This window comes from Cebus imitator, unplaced genomic scaffold (genome assembly GCF_001604975.1).
Source record: "Cebus imitator isolate Cc_AM_T3 unplaced genomic scaffold, Cebus_imitator-1.0 Scaffold217, whole genome shotgun sequence".
Lineage (NCBI taxonomy): Eukaryota > Metazoa > Chordata > Mammalia > Primates > Cebidae > Cebus > Cebus imitator.
Window position 1 is genome coordinate 2,842,158 of NW_016107532.1, and position 5,498 is coordinate 2,847,655.

At 51.8% G+C, this 5,498-nt stretch overlaps 1 protein-coding gene across 12 annotated transcripts in view; it reads left to right on the forward strand.

The window, feature by feature from the left end:
• The window catches only part of ARHGAP27 (Rho GTPase activating protein 27), a 52,829-nt gene extending 48,853 nt beyond the window's left edge, over positions 1-3,976 (forward strand). For all 12 annotated transcript variants that reach the window (XM_017549326.2, XM_017549328.2, XM_037745990.1 and 9 more), the window contains one exon: positions 3,966-3,976. The gene's annotated coding sequence lies outside the window, so the exon portion shown is untranslated. The remainder of the gene's footprint in view (positions 1-3,965) is intronic.
• The last annotated feature ends 1,522 nt before the right edge of the window (positions 3,977-5,498 follow it).

A 5,498-nucleotide genomic window follows, 5' to 3' on the forward strand; every position in this document is an offset into this window, starting at 1 on the left:
AAAAACAAACAAACAAACAAACAAAACTCGAAGAGTGGTTGCCCTGTGGAGCTGTTCCTGGGAGGAGGCTGCTGAAGACGCATAATATTCTGTTTTTGACCTGGATGAAAAAGTACCGTGTTCTTACACAAATGAAAAATAATTGATTAGTGTACTCTTTCATATGTATGTTATGCATCAAGAAAAAATTACTTAAATTTTTTTGAGACAGAGTCTTGCTCTGTTGCCCAGGCTGGAGTGCAGTGATGCTATCACAGTTTACTGCAGCCTCGACCTCCTGAGCTCAGGCAATTCTCCTGCCTCCGCCTCCCATCTAGCTGGGACCAGAGGCAAACATCATCACACCCAGCAAATTATTTGATTCTTTGTAGAGATGGGAGTCTCACTTTGTTGCCCAGGCTGATCTTGAACTCCTGGCCCAAAGTGATCCTCCCGCTTCAGTCTCCCAAAGTTGTGGGTTTGCCATGGTGGTAAACCACCGTGCACGACCAAAATCACTTAAGTGTAAGTTTTTTGTTTTTTTTTTTTTTTAATGTGAAACATTTAAAGACAAACATTAAGAAAATGAGGCCAGGGGCAGTGGCTCACGCCTGTAATTCCAGCACTTTGGAAGGCCAAGGCTGGCAGATCACCTGAGGTCAGGAGTTTGAGACTAGGCTGCCCAACATGACGAAACCCCATCTCTACTAAAAATACAAAAAAAATAGCTGGGCATGGTAGTGGGCACCTGTAATCCCAGCTACTTGGGAGGCTGAGGCAGGAGAATCGCTTGAACCTGCGAGGGGGAGGTTACAGTGAGCCGAGATCATGCCACCCCACTCCAGCCTGGGTGACAAGAGTGAAACTCTGTCTCAAAAATAAATAAATAAATAAAAGAAAGAAAAGAAAAGAAAATGAAAGTTCTAGGTCTAACAGCTTTATCTTGAAGGTACAGTGCAAATGGCAGGTATTTGGGGGAGCTCTGCCTTGGATCAAGTCCGAATTGCCATGCCTGGCTTATGGGGTCCTGCAGCCTGTTATAAAGGCAGTACTGCTTGGTGGTTAAGAGCACAGATTTGGGAAAGGAGAGCTTAAAAAAAAAAAGAGCTCAGCTTTGTAAAGCTAACAAACTTGACTTTGAATCAGCTGTGACACGGACTGTGGGGCTTTAGGCACGTTACCCAGTGTGTCTGAGCATCAGCTTCCTCGCCTATCAATCACCTTAGAGGATGATGGGCTTGCTCAGTGGAATGAAGAGGCACAGCACTGAACACACTGGGTGAGTGGGAGAGTTGCAGCCACACGCAGCTGCCTGCCGCTCCCTGACCAGCCCTGCTGTTTCACACACACCTCTTCGCACCCCCAGGTGTTTGTACATGCTGTTCCCCGGAATGCCTCTCTACCTGGCCGTCACACTGCTCATCCTTCCATGCCTAGCTCAAGCGCCTCCTCCCATGCCAGCCCCAGGTGGGGTTAACTCCACCCGCTCTGCACCATTCCACCCGTGACATGCGCACGCCCGATGCTAATTATATTCTATTTGGGTTATTTATATGGTTTGCTATTCCTGTAGCAGCTGGCACCGGTCTCGGTTCCTAGGAGGAGGCTTTCAGTACCTACTTACTAGCCAAATGAAAATGGACAACTCTTCAAATGATTCTAATTTCCCTACAGCTTCCTGGCAGGGAGGGCCTGGTTCCTTTTGGGTGCTCGTGAGAATATCACGCATGCAGCCCTGCATTACGGACCTTATCCATCTACGGAGAACTGGTACCACGAGATGTGTTGTGGGTGAGTGGTTATCGCCATGACGTCAGCCTTAAATGTTAGGGATGTCCCCAAGTCATCCCAGTTCCCTTTAGCACCCTATATGGATAGGTCACCCATAAGAGCACCTCCAACTTCTACTTCATTGCAGAAGGGTAACAGGTTCCCTAAGCCAGGCACTTGCTGCATAAGAAAGGGATGTTTATTTTTTTATTTTTTGAGACGGAGTCATGTTCCATCTCCCTGGCTGGAGTGCCGTCGCGCCATCTTGGCTCACTGAAACCTCCACTTCCCGGGTTCAAACGATTCTCCTGCCTCAGCCTCCTGAGTAGCTGAAATTACAGGTGCACACCACCACACCCGGCTAATTTTTGTATTTTTAGTAGAGACGGGCTTTCACCATATTGGACAGGCTGGTCTCAAACTCCTGACCTCAAGTGATCCACCCTCCTCGGCCTCCCAAAGTGCTGGGATTACAAGAGTGAGCTGCTGCGCCCAGCGCTTTATTTTAAACTTTTACAAGTCATCAGCAGGGCAGGGGGAAAAGAAGGGCATCTTGTTCTGTTACGACTTCGCATGTGACTGAGTCCACAGTTCCCTTGATGGTCTGATAAATTGGGCCATATTCCTTTAACAAGGAGAGTGCCATAGAACCCCTTTGAAACCTGGGCTGCCCTCCAAGACCTGGCGACACAACGAGCTGGTCACTTCACCCCACTCCCCTGCACCCCTTGCCCTCCCCAAATATGCAGGCACTTACACAGCACCTGGCTGTGGCCATGCCTGTCCCTCAGCCCCACCTTTTCTACCTGTTGACTCAGCCCACAGGTACAGTTACCACCAAGTGCTGGCCTTATGCTGGTCAGAGTGAGATGGAATCTGCAAGAACCCTGGTCTTCTTATCTCCCAGGCAAAGTCAGATACAGATGGAAATTCACAGCACAGGGTGGTGCGTGTTGCGGGGGAGGGGCACAGGACCTGGGGGAGACCAGAGATTTGGGGACAGGAGTAGGGAAGGCTTCCTGGAGGAGGTTGATGTTTTGATTGCTGGTGAGTTTGCTCTATCCCACCAGAATATGAGCTCCTTGAGGGCAGGGCCCTCCACCTTGTCCTCAGCTGGTTCCCCACTTGTGAATGCTCAGGACCATGGTCAGCATATAGGAGGTGTTTAATCAGCAACTGCAAAGGCATTGGGTAATTGCTGAGCTAGATTTGGAGGGCTCCGTGAAAGCTGGCCATTCAGAAGGCATTCTAGGAGAGAGGCCCTTGGTGAGCAGAGGCCTGGCGGGGGGACGAGTAGGATGTGTGAGGGGGTTGGGAGGCAGTTGGAGTGGACAGGCAAAGGCTGGAGAACCCAGCAGGCCGGGCAGGGCAGGACAGTAGGAACCCTCGCCCTCCTTCACCCCCTTCCTATTCCGAGACCCCACTGCCCCGGCCCTTTGTGTACACTTCCTTCACACCCTAAATCCTGCCTCGTGTAACAGAAGGTCATTTATCAGCACTTACTGAGCACCTACTGTGTGCCAGGTGTCGTGCCAGGGCAAAACACCTACAGTGATGCCACGTGGGGCAGTTTCCAGAGTGATTTTCCATCCAGTACCAGCATCCCTAGAGAAAGGGATCTGTCCATCCACACATCCATTTATTCACGAAATCAATGACAGGCAGGGAACACAGCAGGTGCAAAGGTCCTGTGAGGGACAGTGCTCAGGCACTGGAGCAGGTGACGGAGGTGCTCGGTGTCCACAGATAATGGAAATGTTTGATGGAATGAAGTGGGAAGTGGACGGTTCGAGGTAGGAGCCAGCGGCTAGGCTGGGGAAGGCCTGCAGACATCTGGATTAATTCTGCAGTGAGATGCAAATCCAGAGAGCCTCTGCAGAGGCAAGGGATGCATCCGGTTGACATTTTAACAAGACCATGCGGCCAAGCTGGAGTTAGAAGAGGTGGAAAGTCTGGCATTAGCTTAGGGTCTCTGCAGGAGGTAAAACTCCAGAACCAACTGTGGAAGCCATTGATTCTCTTGCAAACCTCTTTCTCCCCATCATTTCAGAAAATGAAACCACTGCAACCCTACTGCCCCAGCCAGAAATTTCTCATTTCTGCATCCTTCCTTCCTTTCACCTCTTACATTCCATCAGCTCTGTCAGTGGCCAGCAAGAAGGCAGAACAGCTTCCAGGCAGTGCCATGCACGCATTTCAGGTTCAGGTGCACCCAGGCAGCCTGGCCGTGGGCTGGGCTCAGCAATCTGGGCTTCCCTGGTGCCACTGGGGGAAAAGGGCACAGAGGGCTTTGCCACAGTGAGGTTCTGCCAGGTTAAGGTGACAAAGGGAGCAGGAAACCAGAGCTGGGACTGCTGCGTGACAATAATCAACATGGTAGACCATGGGCCCTACGGTGGGAAAGGAGGGAAAGAAGGGGTGATGGCCAGAGAAAAAGTAGGACTTTAGAAGGAACCTGCCCCAGAGAAAGTGAGTTGGAAGGATAAGTGGCGTGGTCAGGGTAAAAATCCAGGGATGGTGCTGTGAGCAAAGGGGACAAGGTCTAGGGTGTGGCCGTGGGAGCCGACAGCTGGGCGCAGGGAGAAAGTAATGTCTGGAGGTGAGGCGGCCAGGATGCGGATGAGGCACTGTGTGGACGTTGGAGTCATTTTGAATGAGGCTGGGTGGACTAAAGGCATCCCAGTGAAGGGGAGTGGCTGGGAGGGTGGGCACCAGCACTGGCAGGGGCATAGGTGGTTGATGTGTGTTCTGAGGAACCCAGGGGCTGGGTGAGTTGGCTTACACCTGTAATCCAAGCACTTTGAGAGGCGGAGGTGGAAGGATCGCTGGAGGCAGAAGTTCGAGACCAGCCTTGGCAGCATAGTAAGACCCCCGCCTCTACACAAAGTTTGAAAATTAGATAAGTATGGTGGCATGTGCCTGTAATCCTACCACAGGAGGCTGAGGTAGGAGGATTGCTTGAGCCCAGGAGTTCAAGGCTGCAGCGAGCTCTGATCGCCCCACTGCACTCCAGCCTAGGTGACAGAGCAAGACCTGCCTCTTAAAACAAGAAAAGAAACCAAGCGTTGAAGGAAGAGGAGTGTGGAATTGGAGCAAGAGGGGAACAGGGATGCTTCCTGAGCAGGGCTGCTAAGACGTCTTCCCCCAGGGACAAGAGTAGGAGGTGGGGGCAAGAGAAGAGTGTGCAGATGGTGAGTTGTAGGTGGCAGACAGCAACAGGGGGAGGGAGGGTCCCCAGGAGGGTAAAAGTTAACTAGCTGTTTGCGCAGGCTACTCAAGTTTTCCAGGACGGCCTTGAACCTCCAAACTGTTCAAATTGAGGTTTTTACCCAGGTCTTTCCAGGTCAACAACACTTGTCTCCCCCAGTTCACTGCCTTCCTCCGTACTCCGGGGCAGACCCAGGTGTAAACAGCTGAAGGGCACGGGGACAGGTCCCATCTCCTCAGCCCTGCCTCTTTGTAGATAATCTCTGCTGGCACCAGAGAGGCACCACCTAATGGCACAGAAACTGTTTTTTGACCACCAGGAGGGTTGGGGGAGCCTGGGGCTCTAGATTATCCACCAGGAGCCCCTCGGTCTCTGCTCTGTTTGAGGAGGAAGCAGATGTCTCCCAGAGGGCCACCGCCACCTCATCCTCTCCTTTGTCCTGATAGGCTCTGCAGGAGATTCTCCCTTCTGGGCAGGAAGTGGGGAGACTTTTGGCCCCATGGTCCAACGTCATGGCTCGTGCAGAAGAGTAAACCTTCCT